The 22746-nt window shown below is 51.7% G+C and overlaps 1 long non-coding RNA gene and 1 other non-coding gene across 2 annotated transcripts; both read right to left on the bottom strand.

Annotated features, from left to right (window-relative positions):
• Positions 1-1016: 1016 nt before the first annotated feature.
• On the bottom strand, positions 1017-5697 carry LOC132565889 (uncharacterized). The gene is made up of 3 exons (XR_009555012.1): positions 5675-5697; positions 4594-4682; positions 1017-1138 (listed from the first exon to the last, which is right to left on the bottom strand). It is a non-coding gene; the product is annotated as an uncharacterized LOC132565889 (long non-coding RNA).
• TRNAP-GGG (transfer RNA proline (anticodon GGG)) lies at positions 3577-3650 on the bottom strand. The gene has a single exon. It is a non-coding gene; the product is annotated as a tRNA-Pro (tRNA).
• Positions 5698-22746: the final 17049 nt, after the last annotated feature.

Raw genomic sequence — 22746 nt, 5'->3', positions numbered from 1 at the left:
GTGTTGGACTGGAGGGGCCATTGGCCTGATCCAACAGGGCTTCTCTTATGTTCTCATGTGACACAGAGTGTTGGACTGAAGGGGCCATTGGCCTGATCCAACAGGGCTTCTCTTATGTTCTTATGTGACACAGAGTGTTGGACTGATCCACTGGGGCCACTGGCCTGATCCAACAGAGCTTCTCTTATGTTCTTATGTGACACAGAGTGTTGGACTGGAGGGGCCACTGGCCTGATCCAACATGGCTTCCCTTAGGTTCTTATGTGACACAGAGTGTTGGACTGGAGGAGCATTGGCCTGATCCAACATGGCTTCTCTTATGTTCTTTTGTGTGACACAGAGTGTTGGACTGGAGGGGCCACTGGCCTGATCCAACATGGCTTCTCTTATGTTCTTTTGTGTGACACAGAGTGTTGGACTGGATGGGCCACTGGCCTGATCCAACATGGCTTCTCTTATGTTCTTTTGTGTGACACAGAGTGTTGGACTGGAGGGGCCACTGGCCTGATCCAACAGGGCTTCTCTTCTGTTCTTTTGTGTGACACAGAGTGTTGGACTGGAGGGGCCACTGGCCTGATCCAACATGGCTTCTCTTATGTTCTTTTGTGTGACACAGAGTGTTGGACTGGAGGGGCCACTGGCCTGATCCAACATGGCTTCTCTTATGTTCTTTTGTGTGACACAGAGTGTTGGATTGGAGGGGCCACTGGCCTGATCCAACAGGGCTTCTCTTATGTTATGTGACACAGAGTGTTGGACTGGAGGGGCCATTGGCCTGATCCAACAGGGCTTCTCTTCTGTTCTTATGACTCACGTCCCATATTCTGCCTTTCACACCCGCACATACACTGGGCTAGACATGCTGCCATTCGTGAGCGTTTCAGTTAGCTCACTTGCACCAAATCAGCATCAACTACAGAGGAATATTTTTAAAAAGAGCAGAGGTTTGGTTCCCACTCACCACTGAACACTTTCTTCGTTTCTTTGTGTAAGTTGGAGACTGCAATTCTTGCTGCCAAGATGGCATAGTCCGGTGCTTGGTGGTCAGCGTTGCCGCCGTCTCCGCAGCCAAAGTGTCCAGCTCCACGGTGGTGACCCCGCTGTAGAGACCCTGGATCACTTTCATGGTGATTTGAGCCTGGTCAAAAGAAAGCAGGAGTTACTGGTGACATGAACAGGAAAGGAAAGGTCCCCTGTGCAAGCACCAGTCGTTTCCGACTCTGGGGGTGACGTCGCTTTCACAGCGTTTTCATGGCAGACTTTTTACGGGTGGTTTGCCCTTGCCTTCCCCAGTCATCTACGCTTCCCCCCCAGCAAGCTGGGGACTCCTTTGACCGACCTCAGAAGGATGGAAGGCTGAGTCAACCTTGGGCCAGCTACCTGAAAACCAAGGTTCCGCTGGGATCGAACTCAGGTCCTGACTAGAGCTTAGGACTGCAGTACTGCAGCTTTAACACTCTGCACCGCAGGGCTCCTTCAGTGTAGATAGAAAAGGAAAGGTCCCCTGTGCAAGCACCAGTCGTTTCCGACTCTGGGGTGGACGTTGCTTTCACAGCGTTTCTACGGCAGACTTTTTACGGGGTGGTTTGCCATTGCCTTCCCCAGTCATCTACACCTTCCCTCCAGCAAGCTGGGGACTCCTTTGACCGACCTCAGAAGGATGGAAGGCTGAGTCAACCTTGGGCCAGCTATTTGAACCCAGCTTCCACCGAGATCGAACTCAGGTCATGAGCAGAGAGTTCAGACCACAGTACTGCTGCTGTACCACTCTGCGTCACAGCGCCACATTGCATTAACAACTGCCTCTTGTAAGAGAATTTCTGGAGCTTATCAGTTCTGGAGAAGTTTTTAGCACATACAAAGTGCCCAAGAAACAGCTTCTTGGATGGTGGTGGAACTCTGGAACGCAATCTCCATGTAGATTTGTCTGTCTCCCTAGGGTTTTTTTTCCCCAGCCACCTGGTGAAGACTTGTTTTGCCGAGAATTCGCCAACTAACTGTCATTGGCCCTCCTCCCTGGTTTTGTGTGTTTTGTTTAGAGAGCCAGTTTGGTGTAGTGGTTAAGTGCGCGGACTCCTATCTGGGAGAACGGGGTTGGATTCCCCACTTGCACCTGCTGGAATGGCCTTGGGTCAGCCAGAGCTCTCTTATCTGGGAGAACCGGGTTGGATTCCCCACTCCTGCACTTGCACCTGCTGGAATGGCCTTGGGTCAGCCAGAGCTCTCTTATCTGGGAGAACCGGGTTGGATTCCCCACTCCTCCACTTGAACCTGTTGGAATGGTCTTGGGTCAGCCAGAGCTCTCTTATCTGGGAGAATCAGGTTTGATTCCCCACTCCTCCACTTGCACCTGCTGGAATGGCCTTGGGTCAGCCAGAGCTCTCTTATCTGGGAGAACCGGGTTTTGATTCCCCCCTCCTCCACTTGCACCTGCTGGAATGGCCTTGGGTCAGCCAGAGATCTCTTATCTGGGAGAACCGGGTTTGATTCCCCCCTCCTCCACTTGCACCTGCTGGAATGGCCTTGGGTCAGCCAGAGCTCTCTTATCTGGGAGAACCGGGTTTGATTCCCCACTCCTCCGCTTGCAGCTGCTGGAATGGCCTTGGGTCAGCCAGAGCTCTCTTATCTGGGAGCACCGGGTTTGATTCCCCACTGCTCCACTTGCACCTGCTGGAATGGCCATGGGTCAGCCAGAGCTCTCGTAGGAGTTGTCCTTAAAAGGGGAACTGCTGTGAGAGCTCTCTCAGCCCCATCCGCCTCACAGAGTGTCTGCTGTGGGGAAAGGAGATAAATGAGATTGTAGGCCACTCTGAGTCTCTGTCCTTGAAAGGGCAGCTGCTGTGAAAGCCCTCTCAGCTCCACCCACCTCACAGGGTGTCTGTCGTGAGGGGAAGAAGATATAGGAGATTGTGAGCCGCTCTGAGTCTCTGATTCAGAGAGAAGAGCGGGGTATAAATCTGCAATTCTTATTCTTCTCTCCCTCCCTCCTGTTTGCTCTTCAAGACTCCCAGAGCTCCTGGCCTGCTTTCTGGAGATTTCCAGCCAAGCAGCTGATTTTTCAGCCCAGCAGCCTATAGCTCCCCAAGAAACTGTTAAACAGCAGCTCTGAGACTCTGATTCGGAGAGAAGGGCGGGGTATAAATCTGCAGTCTTCTTCCTCTTTGATTGTTTTAAATATTACAAACTGGCAGGTAAATGCTTTAAATGAACAACAGATATTAAGACCCTTCTCTTTCGTTTTTCAGAGTAGCCACAAAGCATTCTTTCATTCCCACTCAGCAGATGGAAGATTTCAATTAGGATGAAAAGGGACTTAACCAGAAGTTCCCAGAGCCAAGCTCTGAAAGCAAAGACTGTCCTCGAACAAAAGGCAGGGGGGTCCATTTCCTGACACTTCACTGGTTAGGGAGCTGAAACCCTTTTTCTTGCACACTAAAAACATTATGAACATATGAAGCTGCCTTCTACTGAATCAGACCCTGGGTCCATCAAAGTCAGTATTGTCTTCTCAGACTGGCAGCTGCTCTCCAGGGTCTCAAGCGGAGGTTTTTCACACCTATTTGCCTGACCCTTTTTTGGAGATGCCAGGGATTGAACCTGGGACCTTCTGCTTCCCAAGCAGATGCTCTACCACTGAGCCACATCCCTCCCAAAACCCTGCAAAGCTTTCTATTTTGAGCTGGTCACTCTGAAAGAGGTCAGAGAAATATTGAGGCAATAAAAACTCCTGAACATATGCAGCTGCCTACTCTTAAAAGAACCCCATGACGCAGAGCGGTAAAGCTGCGGTACTGTAGTCTGAACTCTCTGCTCACAACCTGAGTTCGATCCTGGTGGAAGCTGGTTTCAGGTATTACTGTTTTATAGATTTAGTGACTTACTGTTCTTAATTTGTGTAAATGAATGTTGTTTAGCCACCCTGAGTCCGCTTGCGGAGAGGGCGGGATAGAAGTTCAATGTAATAAATAAATAACAAATAAATAGGTAGCCGGCCCAAGGTTGACTCAGCCTTCCATCCTTCTGAGGTCGGTGAAATGAGCACACAGCTTGCTGGAGGGAAAGTGTAGAGGATTGGGGAAGGCAAGCGCAAACCACCCTTAAAAAGTCTGCCGTGAAAACGTTGTGAAAGCAACGTCACCCCACAGTCAACCTTGGGCCGGCTACCTGAACCAGCTTTCGCTGGAATAGAACTCAGGTCGTGAGCAGAGTTCAGATCACACTACTGCAGCACAGCTACTGTGCCAAAACTACAAATGATAAAATCAGGGCTTTTCCAGAAATTAACTGCACAGCATTATTTCAGAAAACTTTTTTTTTTAAAGGAAGCCTTAAATCTAAGGAAGGGGCCTAATGAAAGTTGTTAGTTGCGTTGCTTTTGAATAAACAGGAATGTGCAATTACTGCTTGGTTCTGAGCAGCTGATCTGTATTTGATTGCATTGTTTATAGTGTCGCAAATTTCTTTGGAGCGCTGAAGACCTGATCGAAGCCAACGGCAGTGGGACCAAGCTGTTTTCCAGGTCAGAATAAGGCAACTTCTACACAGCTTCTCTCCACCAAAAAGAATGAGAAGAGGAGCTCCAGACAGACTTACAGGGTCCACGAAGTCTAAGTTGAGACCGTAGCAGAGCTTCTGAATCCGGGAGGTGATCTTGTCAAACATGACCCGCTCATGGCGGCCATCTGCCAAAGACAGAGAGAGAAACGTCAACTATTTCTAGGCAAACCTTTGTATGACATGAGAAGGGTCTAGCTAAAGAGCACCCCCCCACACCACCACCTCTGCTCTGATACCAGAGAAAAGAAAGCCAGGTAGTCCCCTGAGTATTCCTTGTATGTGAAGTAAATAAGAGAGCCAGTTTGGTATAGTGGTGAAGTGCACGGACTCTTATATGAGAGAATTGGGTTTGGTTCCCCACTCCTCCACTTGCAGCTGCTGGAATGGCCTTGGGTCAGCCATAGTTCTTGCAGAGTTGTCCTTGAAACAGCACAAGAAAGCTGACGTTCTAAATAAAAATTGGTTGGTCTTCAAGGTGACACTTGACTCCTGCTTTGTTCAGCTGCTTCAGACCAACACGGCTGCCCGCTTGGATCTATCTACATGGAATGCACCGCATTAAGCTGCATGGAATGGAACTTATCATCCTTGCAAAGAAACTTGCACCGGTACAGACTGATATTTCCATTCTTACAAAATGCAAACACTTGGACATTACACTTCACTGTCGGTTCTTAAATCTCTACCATGTTGCATTCTGGGCCACCGCCTACCAGCTCTGTGTGGCTCTGCTCAGCTCTGTGTGGCTTTGCTCACCGTGCTGGATTCCTCGTCTGAGGAAGTATGCTGAAGAGCACAAGAAAGCTGACGTTCTAAATAAAAAGGGGTTGGTCTTAAAGGTGCACCTTGAATCCTGCTTTGTTCAATACTTTATTGCATGCATGTAAGTATTGCATGCTTGTTTACAATCTGATTCCATAAGTTTAATTAATTGCATCTGGACATTGATATTGATATTAACTTGCATATTTTTAAAACATTCAACAAAGATATAAAGAGGGGGAGCGGGAGGGCTCCAACCCGGGGATCCCCCGCCCCCACCTGGGGGTTGGCAACGCTACAATCCCCCCTGTTCATTGCAAAGGCTTCCCCACCGGGGCCTGGGAGGGCGGCTCACCTCTCTTGACGACGTGCATGGCGAACTCTCCTTCCCTCGGCCCACAAGCGGCGACTCGGGCGGACTCTTCGCCTTCCCGCTCTCCCGCCAACTGCCCATGTCCCTCCTGCGCCGCCGTAGCCCGGCCCCCTCCGACGCCATCTTGGAGCCGGGCGACGCCCGCCTGCTTGGCTCGCTGCGCGGGAGCGGGAAGGGCGCTTGCCCGGCATAAAGATGGCGGCCGCCGAGTGGGCGGAGAATCCTCGGACGGCGCAGGAGAGGCCGCGGCGAGGCCCCGCCCCGAGGTCACGTGCCAAGCCCCGCCTCCAGCAAACCCGCCCCCCCCCACGCACACAAGTAGGGTTGCCAGGCAACCCATTCAGGAAATATCTGGGGGGTTTGGGGGTGGAGCCAAGAGACTCTGGGGTGGAACCAGGAGACTTTGGGGGTGGAGCCAGGGGACTTTGGGGTGGAGCCAGGAGCAAGGGTGTGACAAGCACGGCTGAACTCCAAAGGGAGCTCTGGCCGTCACATTTAAAGGGACCGCACACCTTTTAAAATGCCTTCCCTCCACTGGAAAGAATGCAGGACAGGGGCACCTTCTTTGGGGGCTCACAGAATTGGACCCCCTGGTCCAATCCTTTTGAAACTTGGAGGGTATCTTGAGGAGAGGTACCGGATGCTATGCTGCAAATTTGGTGCCTCTCCCTCGAAAAACGCCCCCCCCCCCCCAGCCTGAGATATTCGCTGATCAATTTCCTATGGGAATCATTCTCTCTAAGGAATCATGGAGTGCCCAGCAGACATTCCCCCCCCCCCCGATTTCTGATGACCCTGAAGCGGGGGAGGGGGGGAGGGCCTCCAAACTGGAGGACTGGTAACAAGGAAAAGGGATAACAGATAATGAACATGAACATATGAAGCTGCCTTATACTGAATCAGACCCCCCTCGGTCCATCAAAGTCAGTATTGTCTTCTCAGACCGGCAGCGGCTCTCCAGGGGCTCCAGCTGAGGTTTTTCATGCCTACTTGCCTGGACCCTTTTTAGTTGGAGATGCCAGGGATTGAACCTGGGACCTTCTGCTTCCCAAGCAGATGCTCTACCACTGAGCCACCGTCCCTCCCATTGCCTAATGGGACAGGCAATGGAAGTTAAACAACTACTGTGCTGATAAAGTTTATAATAACCATTTAAAAACCTTCATATATTTTAATGCTCCACATTTTAAATTTTACATACTTCACGTTATAAGAAAAATCCAATTTAATTATCCATTCGTATATTTCATATTGTAAATTTTGCATACTTCATGTTGTAATAGAGGTCCAATATCAACATTCCCGTATTGCAAAAAAAAAAAGTCTATGAGCACCCGGATATAGGCCCAGTTCATCAGTAGACTTCCTCGGGAGTAATGCCTTTTTATGTTTTTTTCAGGTGTGACAGCCACTAGTACCAACCAAATATTCATGATTCTTCTTACCACATCTTTTCTCTCAATCACTCCAAGACACTTAAGTGTGTATTTTCCATATAGGAGCTAGAGCCAGATCAAACAGATTCATCTAACCAGATGCTGAAGCCTTCTGGAGTTTGCTGGCCTAAAGCCCTCTATGAATATAAGAACATAAGAGAAGCCATATTGGATCAGGCCAATGGCCCATCCAGTCCAACGCTCTCTGTCACACAGTGGCCAAAAAAAAAATTATATATATATAGCCAGTGATGGACCTCTGCTCCATATTTTTATCTAACCCCCTCTTGAAGCTGGCAATGCTTGTAGCCGCCACCACCTCCTGTGGCAGTGAATTCCACATGTTAATCACCCTTTGGGTGAAGAAGGACTTCCTTTTATCCGTTTTAACCTGACTGCTCAGCAATTTTTATCGAATGCCCACGAGTTCTTGTATTGTGAGAAAGGGAGAAAAGTACTTCTTTCTCTACTTTCTCCATCCCATGCATTATCTTGTAAACCTCTATCATGTCACCCCACAGTCGACGTTTCTCCAAGCTAAAGAGCCCCACACGTTTTGACCTTTCTTCATAGGGAAAGTGTTCCAACCCTTTAATCCTTCTAGTTGCCCTTTTCTGCACTTTTTCCAATACTATAATATCCTTTTTGAGGTGTGTTGACCAGAATAGCAGAATTCCAAATGAAACCGCACCATCGATTTATACAGGGGCATTATGATACTGGCTGATATATTCAGCAAGCTGTTCCTTAGATGGCCATTTGCTCTTATTTTCTTTATAATTAATTTTAATGGCGAGCAAGCACTTCTTTATGCAGCAATTTTAGCTCAAAACACTTAAGTGTATGATTTTAAACAGGCCAGTACTGTGCCTATCCTGAATCCAAAACCTCTTAGAATTTACTGGCAATTGCCCTATGCATAAGACTGAAATTTAAAAGCCAATTCTAATCATACCAATTCTAATAATACTAATAAATTGGCTTTTACATTTTAAATTGGCTTCTCTTCTATTCTTCTGTTTTTATCTGCTCTCGTCTTCAGCAATATTTATTATTTCTTCATTTGTACCCTGGCTTTCTTCATTGTGGCGACCAAAGGAACTTGCATCATTCCCCTCTGCTCCTTTTCATCCTCACAACAACCCAAGTTGGTTACGATGAAAGTCTGTGACTGTGCCAAGGTCACCCAGTGAGCTGCCACAGCAAGATGGGAATTCGAACCCAAGTCTCTGAGGCCATGCTCAGTCTAACCAGTACACCTGTACTGACATTCACAGGATGGCTGCTCTTCAAGAGGATCCAGCAGTCAGTCCTAGGTACGTGGAGAGCCAATTTGGTATAGTGGTTAAGTGCGCGGACTCTTATCTGGGAGAACCGGGTTTGATTCTCCCCTCCTCCACTTGCACCTGCTGGAATGGCCTTGGGTCAGCCAAAGCTCTCTTATCAGGGAGAACCGGGCTTGATTCTCCCCTCCTCCACTTGCACCTGCTGGAATGGCCTTGGGTCAGCCAAAGCTCTAGCAGAGGTTGTCCTTGAAAGGGCAGCTGCTGTGAGAGCTCTCTCAGCCCCATCCACCTCACAGGATGTCTGTTGTGGGGGAGGAAGATTGTGAGCCGCTCTGAGACTCTTCGGAGTGGAGGGCGGGATATAAATCCAGTATCTTCATCTACCTCACAGGGTGTCTGTTGTGGGGGAGGAAGGGAAAGGAGATTGTGAGCCCCTCTGAGACTCTTGGGAGTGGAGGGCGGGATATAAATCGAATATCTTCATCTACCTCACAGGGTGTCTGTTGTTGGGGGGGGGAGGGAAAGGAGATTGTGAGCCGCTCTGAGACTCTTCGGAGTGGAGGGCGGGATATAAATCCAATATCTTCATCTACGTCACAGGGTGTCTGTTGTGGGGGAGGAGGGGAAAGGAGATTGTGAGCCGCTCTGAGACTCTTTGGAGTGGAGGGAGGGATATAAATCCAATATCTCTATCTACCTCACAGAGTCTCTATTGTGGGGGGGGGGAGGAAGGGAAAGGAGATTGTGTCCGCTCTGAGACTCTTTGGAGTGGAGGGTGGGATATAAATCCAATATCTTCATCTACCTCACAGGGTGTCTGTTGTGGGGGAGGAAGGGAAAGGAGATTGTGAGCCGCTCTGAGACTCTTTGGAGTGGAGGGCGGGATATAAATCCAGTATCTTCATCTACCTCACAGAGTGTCTGTTGTGGGGGAGGAAGGGAAAGGAGATTGTGAGCCGCTCTGAGACTCTTCGGAGTGGAGGGCGGGATATGAATCCAATATCTTCATCTACCTCACAGGGTGTCTGTTGTGGGGGAGGAAGGGAAAGGAGATTGTGAGCCGCTCTGAGACTCTTTGGAGTGGAGGGCGGGATATAAATCCAGTATCTTCATCTACCTCACAGAGTGTCTGTTGTGGGGGAGGAAGGGAAAGGAGATTGTGAGCCGCTCTGAGACTCTTCGGAGTGGAGGGCGGGATATGAATCCAATATCTTCATCTACCTCACAGGGTGTCTGTTGTGGGGGAGGAAGGGAAAGGAGATTGTGAGCCGCTCTGAGACTCTTCGGAGTGGAGGGCGGGATATAAATCCAATATCTTCATCTACCTCACAGGGTGTCTGTTGTGGGGGAGGAAGGGAAAGGAGATTGTGAGCCGCTCTGAGACTCTTCGGAGTGGAGGGTGGGATATAAATCCAATATCTTCATCTTCTTCATCTTCATCTGGGTGAGTCAGGTAGGTCAGAAAGCACAAAGTCACTGCGTGGTTGCTGCCAGGCCTATGGTTGCCAGCTTCCAGGAAGGACCTGGGGATCTCCAGTTAATAGAGCTCCCTGGAGAAAACGGTGGCTTTGGAGTGTGGGCCTCAAAGCATTATATCCAACTGAGGTCTTTCCTCTACCCAAGTCCTGCTTTTTCCAGCTCCAACCCCCCATCTCTAGGGGTTTCCCAGCCCTACTGCAGGCAGGCTACAGGTGTGCCAGAGACGATGAAACATGCCATGTTGTGGATTGGGTCCTGCAGGGACCCAGAGGTCACTTGGACATTCAAGTTTGCGTCTCTGGAGTAGGCGGAGTGCCGACTCTGTAGTCTCGGTCTGTGGATTCTGTGTGGGGCAAGACTTGGAATGACTCTCGCAATACCTTAAAGTGGATAGACCATTTTTACTTTTCACCTGGCATCATATTATGTAATGAAAACCTTGATCTCAGTAATGCACACAAGAGAAGAGCAATCCTGTTAAAGTTCCAAGAACGGCTGCTTAGCTCCCTTCGAGTTTCCTGGTTCTCCTGCCAGTGGAGAAGAAGAAGAAGAATTGCAGATTTATACCCAGCCCTATACTCTGAATCTCAGAGCAGTCACAACATCCTTTTTCTTCCTCCCCCACAACAGACATCCTGTGAGGTGGGTGGGGCTGAGAGAGCTCTGACAGCAGCTGCCCTTTCAAGGACAACCTCTGCCAGAGCTATGGCTGACCCAAGGCCATTCCAGCAGCTGCAAAGGGAGGAGTGAGGAATTAAACCCCGTTCTCCCAGATAAGAGTCCACACATTTAACTGCTACACCCAAATGGCTCTCTTAACTGGAGGGGGGGGGGCGTGAGGATGACTGACTCAGGGGCCCCCTCCTTTCAGCAGGAGAAGGTCCCAACTCTTGGGCGGGAGATGAGTCGTTTGGGGAGAGCATGTTGGGCCTTGGTTGCCACCTCCTGGGGGGCGGATCCCTGGACATTGCAGGGTGGGGGAGCTGCATTGAAGGAAAGGCCGGTTGTGGGGATGGGAAGCTGTGGGGGGGGGGGGTGAGACTGCCAAGCCTTCCTCCTCCAGGGGCTCAAGTTCCCCCAGGGGGATGGACCTCAACCAGCTGGGGGGAGACAGTTGCAGCCCTGGGAGGGGGGGAGGTTGCTGGAAAGGCGAAAGGCACGCCAGGAGATCGCGGCGGAGGTCGCAGGAGGAGGAAAGCACCGGAATTCCGGTGAGCCAAACTGAAGGAGGATATTCTGTAGATTAGAATCCTAGAGTTGGAAGGGCCCTCCAGGGTCATCTAGTCCAACCCCCTGCACAATGCATAAAAACTCACAAACACTTCCCCCTAAATTCACAGGATCTGCATTACATAAGAACATAAGAGAAGCCCTGTTGGATCAGGCCAATGGCCCATCCAGTCCAACACTCTGTCACAAAAGGGCCAAAAAAAAAATCCCAAGTGCCATCAGGAGGTTCACAAGTGGGTCTAGAAGCCCTTCCACTTTGCCCTCCTCCCAAACACCCAGAATACAGAGCATCTCTTGCCCCAGAGAGAGAATTCCAACAAACTGCTGTGCCTAAAAGCCACTGATGGACCTCTGCTCCAGATGTTTATCCAATCCCCTTTTGAAGCTGGCTATGCTTGTAGCCACCACCACCTCCTGTGGCAGTGAATTCCCTTTGGGTGAAGAAGGACTTCCTTTGATCCGTTCTAACCCTCTCCTTCCTTGGAGGTTTTTCAACAGAGGCTAGATGGCCATCTGACAGCAATGAAGATCCTGTGAATTTAAGGGGAGGTGTTTGTGAGTTTCCTGCATTGTGCAGGGGGTTGGACTAGATGACCCTGGAGGTCCCTTCCAACTCTAGGATTCTAACCCGAGTGCTCAGCGACTTCATTGAATTGCTGTCAGATGGCCCTCTAGCCTTGGGGGAGAGGGGCCTTGGGGGACCGACTTCCGCCCAGAGGGGCTGCCCCCGCCAGAGTCCACCCCGCTCTCCGCTCTGGCGCTGCCCCTTCCTTCCAGACGGCTACCGCCTGGAGCTCCGCTTCAGTGCCAGCGCTCCCGGTCTCCCCTGGAGGGTGGCAACCCCCTGTCGGGCAGCCTCCCTGGCCAGGTTGTTGCGAGGAGGCGCCCCCTGGAGGAGCCAAGGCAGGCAGGCAGGCCGCCTGGGCAGGGAAGGCTCTGGGCGGGGTCTCCCGTCGGGGCGGGGCTTGCTCTGCCGCAGGTGAGCGGGAGGGCGACACAGGTGAGCCTCTGGCCCCGCCCCTGGCCTCGCCCCGCCGCCGCTTCCTCTTCCCCGCCGCTTCTCCAGCTGCTGGCCGCCGGCTGGGCATGAAGCTGGGCCCGGAGCGATGGACCGGGGGCGCAGCCGCCCAGGAGCCGCCGCAGCCCGACGCCGTCCTCCCGGTGAGTAGAATCCTAGAGTTGGAAGGGAGCTCCCAGGGTCATCTAGTCCAGCCCCTGCACAAGGCAGGAAACTCACAAATGCCTCCCCCTAAATTCACAGGACCTTCATTGCTGTCAGATGGCCATCTAGCCTCTGCTTAAAAACCTCCAAGGAAGGAGAATCATAGAATCCTAGAGTTGGAAGGGACCTCCAGGGTCATCTAGTCCAACCCCCTGCACAATGCAGGTAACACACAAATACCTCCCCCTAAATTCATGAGGCCAAACCTCCAGTATGAAGTCTGTAGCAAAAGAGTTCTCTCAAGGTTTGAACCTCATTCTCTACCTATGGAATCATAGAATCACAGAGTTGGAAGGAACCTCCAGGGTCATCTAGTCCAGCCCCCTGCACAAGGCAGGAAACTCACAAACCCCTCCCCCTAAATTCACAGGACCTTCATTGCTGTCAGACGGCCATCTAGCCTCTGGTTAAAAACCTCCAAAGAAGGAAAATCATAGAATCCTAGAGTTGGAAGGGACCTCCAGGGTCATCTAGTCCAACCCCCTGCACAATGCAGGAAACTCACAAACACTTCCCCTTAAATCCAGAGGATCCTCATGGTTGTCAGATGGCCATCTAGTAGGGTTGCCAATCCCCAGGTGGGGGAAGGGGACCCCCGGTTTGGAGGCCCTCCCCCCGCTTCAGGGTCATCAGAAAGCCCGGGGGGGGGGGATGTCTGCTGATTCCCTATGGAGGACGATTCCCATAGGGAATAATGGAAAATTTATGTGGGGTTCTGGGGGGGGGGCTGTTTTTTGAGATAGATACACTAAATTTGCAGCATAGCATTCAGCGCCTCTCCCCAAAGTACTCTCCAAGTTTCAAAAGGATTGGACCAGGGGGTCCAATTCTATGAGCCCCCAAACAAGGTGCCCCTGTCCTTCATTCTTTCCAATGCAGGGAAGGCATCTAAAAGGTGTGTGGTTCCTTGAAATGTGATGGCCAGAACTCCCTTGGGAGTTCAATTACGCTTGCCACAACCTTGCTCATAGTTCCACCCCCAAAGACCCCAGATATTTCTCTGGGCGTCTGGCTGCAGGCGTCTCGAGTGGTGGTCTGAACGGGGAGCTCACTTCGCTGCCCTGCAAGAAGGGCCAAGAGCGGGCGGAATCCTCGGGGCAGGGGCTTTTCCCTCGAGCCGCTGCCCCAGACTTCATCGGGTGGTCAGCAGATGGCGCTGCACGGCCCAGGGAGCCAAGGCTCAAGGGGGGTTGCCAGCCTCCAGGCGCGGCCTGGCCATCTCCCAGAATTGCAGTTGCTCAGCAGGGGACAGCGATCGGTGCCTTGGAAGGGGGTGGGGGGGGGACACAGGAATGAAGAGCATCAAAAGAGGGGAGGAGAGACCCATCAATTACTTCTAGGCATGGTGAGTTAAGGAAATTTCCACATTCAGAGGCACTCAGCTTCTGGATTCCAGAACTTGGAGAAAACCACAGAGCAAGAGCCTTGGCCTCTGTTGTTGGCCCTGGAACTGGCTGGCCACTGTGTGAGACAGGATGCTGGACTAGATGGACCCTCCCTGGTCTGACCCAGCAGGGCTCTTCTGATGTTCTTCTCAGGGGAAGGCCTCAGCCTCTCTGCCCTGTTGTTGGCCCTCCAGAGGAACTGGTTGGCCCCTGTGTGAGACAGGAGGCTGGACTAGAAGGACCCTCCCTGGTCTGATCCAGCAGGGCTCTTCTGATGTTCTCCTCAGGGGAAGGCCTCGGCCTCGGCCTCTCTGCCCTGTTGTTGGCCCTCCAGAGGAACTGGTTGGCCACTGGGTTAGACAGGAGGCTGGACTAGATGGACCCTCCCTGGTCTGATCCAGCAGGGCTATTCTGATGTTCTCCTCAGGGGAAGGCCTTGGACTCTCTGCCCTGTTGTTGGCCCTCCAGAGGAACTGGTTGGCCACTGGGTGAGACAGGAGGCTGGACTAGATGGACCCTCCCTGGTCTGACCCAGCAGGGCTCTTCTGATGTTCTTCTCAGGGGAAGGCCTCGGCCTCTCTGCCCTGTTGTTGGCCCTCCAGAGGAACTGGTTGGCCCCTGTGTGAGACAGGAGGCTGGACTAGAAGGACCCTCCCTGGTCTGATCCAGCAGGGCTCTTCTGATGTTCTCCTCAGGGGAAGGCCTCGGCCTCGGCCTCTCTGCCCTGTTGTTGGCCCTCCAGAGGAACTGGTTGGCCACTGGGTTAGACAGGAGGCTGGACTAGATGGACCCTCCCTGGTCTGATCCAGCAGGGCTATTCTGATGTTCTCCTCAGGGGAAGGCCTTGGACTCTCTGCCCTGTTGTTGGCCCTCCAGAGGAACTGGTTGGCCACTGGGTGAGACAGGAGGCTGGACTAGATGGACCCTCCCTGGTCTGACCCAGCAGGGCTCTTCTGATGTTCTTCTCAGGGGAAGGCCTCAGCCTCTCTGCCCTGTTGTTGGCCCTCCAGAGGAACTGGTTGGCCCCTGTGTGAGACAGGAGGCTGGACTAGAAGGACCCTCCCTGGTCTGATCCAGCAGGGCTCTTCTGATGTTCTCCTCAGGGGAAGGCCTCGGCCTCTCTGCCCTGTTGTTGGCCCTCCAGAGGAACTGGTTGGCCACTGGGTTAGACAGGAGGCTGGACTAGATGGACCCTCCCTGGTCTGATCCAGCAGGGCTATTCTGATGTTCTCCTCAGGGGAAGGCCTTGGACTCTCTGCCCTATTGTTGGCCCTCCAGAGGAACTGGTTGGCCCCTGTGTGAGACAGGAGGCTGGACTAGATGGACCCTCCCTGGTCTGACCCAGCAGGGCTCTTCTGAGGTTCTTCTCAGGGGAAGGCATCGGCCTCTCTGCCCTGTTGTTGGCTCTCCAGAGGAACTGGCTGGCCACTGAGTGAGACAGGAGGCTGGACTAGATGGACCCTCCCTGGTCTGATCCAGCAGGGCTCTTCTGATGTTCTCCTCAGGGGAAGGCCTCGTCCTCTCTGCCCTGTTGCTGGCCCTCCAGAGGAACTGGCTGGCCCCTGAGTGAGGCAGGAGGCTGGATTAGATGGACCCTCACTGGTCTGATCCAGCAGGGCTCTTCTGAGGTTCTCCTCAGGGGAAGGTCTTGGCCTCTCTACCCTGTGGTTGTCTCTCCAGAGGAACTGATTGGCCACTGTGTGAGACAAGAGGCTGGACTAGATGGACCCTTTCTGGTCTGATCCAGCAGGGCTCTTCTGAGGTTCTTATGACTCTATTGCAGTGTACCCCACCGAAATCCCTCCAAAACCCTACTCCTTCTGGGCTCTAACTTCAAATCTCCAGGAATTTCCCAGTCCCCATCTGCCAAGCCTAATTGCACCCTTCCCCCCTTGCTTACAGGATACACACTGCTTGAGGCATTTGTGTGGCTTTCGGACGGGGGTAGCCAAACTTGCTCAATGTCAGAGCCACATAGAGTAAACGTCAGACTTTTGAGAGCCGCAAGATAGGAACATCAGATGTTGGAGAGCCGCAAGACAGGAAGGCAGGCAGGCAGGCAAATAAATGCAGGAGGGAGGGAAAGGTGGAAAGAAAGCAGCTTTATCTAAATGCATTCTCCAAACCACCAACTGGCTTGCCTTGAAGAAGTGAATTAAAGAGAGAAATTCCTTCTCTAGCAGGCCGACGGGGCAGTGAGGGTTTCAAGAGCCACACAATATGTGTCCAAGATACACTTGTGGCTCCTGAACCACAGTTTGACCACCATCTCTGCCACCCTTCTCTTCTGCAAAGACACACACACACCCCACCACTACAGGTAGCAGGAACCTGGTGTGCTCTTCCCACATCGCTGGGATTGTGCCTTCTCTAGGATCCTGCCTCCCCTTTTAAATGTCTGGAGCTCCAGCCTGGCCTGGTGTTCTTTTGCTCTGGGGTGTGGTATTGACTGAGCGGGGCATCCTTTGGTGGTTGTGCTCTGTGCTTCGGGGCAGGCCCCCCCAGTTCCAAAGCAGGGAAGGGTCGTGGCTCAGCGGCAGAGCATCCGCTTGGCACGCAGAAGGTCTCTGGTTCAGTCCTGGGCAGCATCTCCAGTAAGGAGCACATCATGAAAAAGGCGACTTCCTGAGACCCTAGAGAGCCGCTGCCAGTTTGAGTGGGCAAGACAAACCTGGAGGGACCAGGGGGGTCTGATTCCATACAATGCAATTCAGTTCAGTAAAATTTATTGAGTGAAGCCATTGGCCATTGCAATCGCAGCAACGTACAAGTTAAAAGCAGCCGAGGACTCTTAAAAGCTTCTCTTGCGTTCTTATGTTAAAATGAACACATTCCAATTTAGATTATTCACAATCTTAGTTACATCCAGCATCCCCATGATTCCATAATCAGGCTCTAACTGTCCAGTTTCCCTATGAAGAAAGGTTAAAACGCTTGGGGCTCTTTAGCTTGGAGAAACGTCGACTGCGGGGTGACAGGATAGAGGTTTACAAGATTATGCATGGGATGGAGAAGGTAGAGAAAGAACTACTTTTCTTCCTTTCTCACAATACAAGAACTCGTGGGCATTCGATGAAATTGCTGAGCAGACAGGTTAAAACGGATAAAAGGAAGTCCTTCTTTGCCCAAAGGGTGATTAACATGTGGAATTCACTGCCACAGGAGGTGGTGGCGGCCACAAGCATAGCCACCTTCAAGAGGGGTTTAGATAAAAATATGGAGCAGAGGTCCATCAGTGGCTATTAGCCGCAGTGTGTGTGTGTGTGTATATATATTGGTCACTGTGTGATATAGAGTGTTGGACTGGATGGACCATTGGCCTGATCCAACAGGGCTTCTCTTATGTTCTTATGTGACACAGAGTGTTGGACTGGAGGGGCCACTGGCCTGATCCAACAGGGCTTCTCTTATGTTCTTATGTGACACAGAGTGTTGGACTGGAGGGGCCACTGGCCTGATCCAGCAGGGCTTCTCTTATGTTCTTATGTGACACAGAGTGCTGGACTGGAGGGGCCACTGGCCTGATCCAACAGGGCTTCTCTTATGCTCTTATGTGACACAGAGTGTTGGACTGGAGGGGCCATTGGCCTGATCCAACAGGGCTTCTCTTATGTTATTATGTGACACAGAGTGTTGGACTGGAGGGGCCACTGGCCTGATCCAGCAGGGCTTCTCTAATGTTCTTATGTGACACAGAGTGTTGGACTGGAGGGGCCACTGGCCTGATCCAACAGGGCTTCTCTTATGCTCTTATGTGACACAGAGTGTTGGACTGGAGGGGCCACTGGCCTGATCCAACAGGGCTTCTCTTATGTTCTTCTGTGGCACAGAGTGTTGGACTGGATGGGCCATTGCCCTGATCCAACAGGGCTTCTCTTATGTTCTTATGTGACACAGAGTGTTGGACTGGAGGGGCCACTGGCCTGATCCAACAGGGCTTCCCTTATGTTCTTCTGTGGCACAGAGTGTTGGACTGGATGGGCCATTGCCCTGATCCAACACGGCTTCTCTTATGTTCTTATGTGACACAGAGTGTTGGACTGGAGGGGCCATTGGCCTGATCCAACAGGGCTTCTCTTATGTGACACATAGTGTTGGACTGGAGGGGCCACTGGCCTGATCCAACAGGGCTTCTCTTATGTTCTTATGTGACACAGAGTGTTGGACTGGAGGGGCCACTGGCCTGATCCAGCAGAGCTTCTCTTATGTTCTTATGTGACACAGAGTGTTGGACTGGAGGGGCCACTGGCCTGATCCAACAGGGCTTCTCTTATGTTCTTATGTGACACAGAGTGTTGGACTGAAGGGGCCATTGGCCTGATCCAACAGGGCTTCTCTTATGTTCTTATGTGACACAGAGTGTTGGACTGAAGGGGCCACTGGCCTGATCCAGCATGGCTTCTCTTATGTTCTTATGTGACACAGAGTGTTGGACTGGATGGACCATTGGCCTGATCCAACATGGCTTCTCTTATGTTCTTATGTTAAAATTAACACATTCAGATTTAGATTATTCACGATCTTAGTTACATCCGGCATCCCCATGATTCCACAATCAGGCTCTTGTTGTCCAGTTAACCACATCATTTTACTGTCTACTGGACACTGCCTTTGCCCTGATTTTGCTAGCAGCCAAAGCCAAAAGGACTGCCTTGTGAGAAACCGTAGAATCAATATCTGATAAACAGAAATATTAGCTCATGCATATCCGAAGCCATATACAGTTCATTTGTTACTTCAGTCAGCTGTGTAATGCAACTTCATTTAGGAAGGAGCTAAGGTGCCTCCGTGGCAGAACATCAGCTTGGCACCCCAAAGGCCCTGGGTCCAATCCTCAGCATCGCCCTTAAGGACCAAGCAGGGGATGGGAAAGAGCACAGCCTGAAACCCAGGAGAGCAGCTGCCGGTCCGAGTAGGCAATACCTCGATTCAAGTTCGCTCGTGTGGATATGGCACTTGGGGACAGTCTTTTGCCTTCCCCAGAAGCAGCCACCAATGATCTCAAAGCTTTTCTTCCTAAATTCTTAATTACTGATTTACTTAATTTACACTTTGCCTTTCTCCCCAGCAGAGAACCAATGGGTTGAAATTAGATCGAAAGAGTTATTGACTCAACATTAGGAAGAACTTGCACGCAGTTCTGATAATTACATGCAAGTTCTGATATCATGAAAACATTGTGGGATGTGAGATCTTGGAATGGAATGTTGTTAAAAAGATGCCTCAGGTATATAAACCCTTTAGACTTGGCGGATGTATTTAGGACAGATAGTTTGGTGTAGAGGTTAAGTGTGCTTGCTGAGCAGTCGGGTTAAAACAGATAAAAGGAAGTCCTTCTTCACCCAAAGGGTGATTAACATGTGGAATTCACTGCCACAGGAGGTGGTGGCGGCTACAAGCATAGTCAGATTTAAGAGGAGATTGGATAAAAATAGGGAGCAGAGGTCCATCAGTGGCTATGGCCACGGTGTATATATATGTGTGTGTGTGTGTGTGTATATGTGTGTATGTGTATCTATATGATGCATATACATACACACACACACATATATTGGCCACTGTGTGACACAGAGTGTTGGGACTGGATGGGCCATTGGCATGATCCAACATGGCTTCTCTTATGTTCTTATAGACTCTTATCTGGAGAACCAGGTTGATTCCCCACTCTCCACTTGCACCTGCTGGAATGGCCTTGGGTCAGCCAGAGCTCCCTTATCTGGAAGAACCGGGTTTGATTCCCACTCCTCCACTTGCAGCTGCTGGAATGGCCTTGGGTCAGCCAGAGCTCTCTTATCTGGTAGAACCGGGTTTGATTCCCCACTCCTCCACTTGCACCTGCTGGAACGGCCTTGGTCAGCCAGAGCTCTCTTATCTGGAAGAACCGGTTTGATTCCCCACTCCTCCACTTGCAGCTGCTGGAATGGCCTGGGGTCAGCCAGAGCTCTCTTATCTGGAAGAACCGGGTTTGATTCCCCACTCCTCCGCTTGCACCTGCTGGAATGGGCTTGGGTCAGCCAGAGCTCTCTTATCTGGGAGAACTGGGTTTGATTCCCCACTCCTGCACGTGCAGCTGCTGGAATGGCCTTGGGTCAGCCAGAGTTCTCTTATCTGGGAGAACTGGGTTTGATTCCCCACTCCTCCACTTGCACCTGCTGGAATGGCCTTGGGTCAGCCAGAGCTCTCTTATCTGGGAGAACCAGGTTTGATTCCCCCACTCCTCCACTTGCAGCTGCTGGAATGGACTTGGGTCAGCCAGAGCTCTCTTACCTGGGAGAACCGGGTTTGATTCCCCCCTCCGCCACTTGCAGCTGCTGGAATGGCCTTGGGTCAGCCATAGCTCTCATAGGAGTTGTCCTTGAAAGGGCAGCTTCTGGGAGAGCTTTCTCAGCCCCACCCACCTCACAGGGTGTCTGTTGCGGAGGAGGAAGATAAAGGAAATTTGTGAGCCACTCTGAGGCTCTGATTTAGAGAGAAGAGCGGGGTATAAATCTACAGTCTTCTTCCCTGGGAACTACGTAGTTCAGCCATACTATCGGCTATTTTGTCCGTAGCATCCTCTGTCAAGGGAAAGCTGCTGGCTGCCCATGGAGTTGCTGTTCCTAGCTGACTTTATTTCCTCAATGACTTTATTTCATCGGTGGGCCGGAGCCAAAATCATTTGGTGCAGAATGCAGGGCGGTTGAGCAAAGCAAAGCAACAAGAGTTCAGCGCTCCCCGGGGAGCTTCCGGCTGTCTCTGTGCATTGCAAACACCAATAAATAATTCTCGAAGGCAATCAAATGAATTGGCCAGCCGTTCCAGGTGAGTGTGAGCTGCTCTCAGCCGGCTGCTGCTGGTGACGAACGGCTGCTGCCGGAAGGGCGGCCAGGGAGGGACGGTTGCTTTTTGTTCCAGGCAGGTGACTTGGAAAGGAATCCGCCTTGGCAGCTTCTTGCGGGAGCTTCTCTTGGCAGCGTTTTGTGCCCTTGATGGAAAACGTGGCACTTCCCCAAAGGGGCATGAGAGGACCTCTTCACGGCTGATTTTTAGATAGCAGATTTCTCTTAAAACTGCATCTCCTCCTCCTTCCAGACCAGGGGATGCCAAGCTGTAGCTCTTTCATACATCTCGTGTGGCTCTCGAAGCCCCATCTCCCCATGGGCATCTGTCTCTCTACGTCACTTCTCCCACTCAAGCCAGCCAGCAGCTTGGAGAATGCATTTGAAGTTGAAGTGGCTTTCTTTCCACTTCCCCCTCCCCACCGATTTCCTCACTCACTTCTAGTCTTGCGGCTCTCAAACATTGGATGAGAGCCAGTTTGGTGTAGTGGTTAAGTCTGCGGACTCTTATCTGGGAGAACCGGGTTTGATTCCCCCCTCCTCTGCTTGCAGCTGCTGGAATGGCCTTGGGTCAGCCAGAGCTCTCTTATCTGGGAGAACCGGGTTTGATTCCCCATTCCTCCACTTGCAGCTGCTGGAATGGCCTTGGGTCAGCCACAGCTCGGGCAGAGGTTGCCCCTGAAAGGGCAGCTGCTGTGAGAGCCAGTTTGGTGTAGTGCTTAAGTGTGCGGACTCTTATCTGGGAGAACCGGATTTGATTCCCCACTCCTCCACTTGCAGCTGTTGGAATGGCCTTGGGTCAGCCAGAGCTCTTTTATCTGGGAGAACCAGGTTTGATTCCACACTCCTCCACTTGCACCTGCTGGAATAGCCTTTGGTCAGCCAGAGCTCTCTTATCTTGGAGAACCAGGTTGGATTCCCCACTCTTCCACTTGAAGCTGCTGGAATGGCCTTGGGTCAGCCAGAGCTCTGGCAGAGGTTGTCCTTGAAAGGGCAGCTGCTGTGAAAGCCAGTTTGGTGTAGTGCTTAAGTGTGCGGACTCTTATCTGGGAGAACCGGGTTTGATTCCCCACTCCTCCCCTTGCAGCTGCTGGAATGACCTTGGGTCAGCCATAGCTCTGGCAGAGGTTGTCCTTGAAAGGGCAGCTGCTGTGAGAGCCAGTTTGGTGTTGTGGTTAAGTGTGCAAACTCTTATCTGGGAGAACCGAGTTTGATTCCCCACTCCTCCACTTGAACCTGCTAGCATGGCCTTGGGTCAGCCATAGCTCTGGCAAAGGTTGTCCTTGAAAGGGCAGCTGCTGTGAGAGCCCTCTCAGCCCCACCCACCTCACAGGGTTTCTGTTGTGGGGGAAGAAGATAAAGGAGATTGTAGGCTGCTCTGAGCCTCTGTCCTTGAAAGGGCAGCTTCTGGGAGAGCTCTCTCAGCCCCACCCACCTCCCATGGTGTTTGTTGTGGGGGAGGAAGGGAAAGGAGATTGTGAGCCGCTCTGAGACTCTTTGGAGTGGAGGGCAGGATATAAATCCAGTATCTTCTTCTTCTTCAATATCTTCTTCATAAGTGACCTCCCTTGGGTTCCCAGTCTAGAGTTCTGGAATGCCACCTAATCCTTAGATGATGGAGATCGATCCCCCTGGAGGGAATGCCAGCTTTGGAGGGCGGACTCTGTGGCCTTGCATCCAGCTGAGTTCCCTTTAGTCCCTAATGTTGTTGTTGTTCGGTCACACAGTCGAGTCCGACTCTTTGCGACCCCCTGGACTGAGTCACGCCAGGCCCTCCTGCCTTCTACCATCCTCCGAAGTCTGCTCAAATTTGTGTTTGTGACATCAGTAACGTTGTCCAGCCATCTCCTCTTCTGCCGCCCCCTTCTTCTTTTGCCTTCTGTCTTTCCCAGCATCAGGGGCTCCTCCAGGGAGTGCTCCCTTCTCATTGGGTGGCCAAAGGATTTGAACTTCAGCTTCAGCATCTGACCTTCCAGGGAACAGTCTGGGTTGATTTCCCTTAGGACTGACTGATTGGATCTTCTTGCAGTCCAAGGGACTCTCAAGATTCTAAACTCCACCCCAAATCTCCAGGAATTTTCCAAGCTGGAGTTGGCAACCATCGCCCCCCTTTGTTTTGGAGATGGCGCAGTGTTGCCAAGTGGACCTTCTGCTTGGGAAGAGACCGGTTGGAGCCTCCGCCTTGTAGGCCTGGCCTT

This window comes from Heteronotia binoei, unplaced genomic scaffold (assembly GCF_032191835.1).
Source record: "Heteronotia binoei isolate CCM8104 ecotype False Entrance Well unplaced genomic scaffold, APGP_CSIRO_Hbin_v1 ptg001858l, whole genome shotgun sequence".
Lineage (NCBI taxonomy): Eukaryota > Metazoa > Chordata > Lepidosauria > Squamata > Gekkonidae > Heteronotia > Heteronotia binoei.
This window is presented reverse-complemented; position numbering and strand designations above follow the sequence as displayed.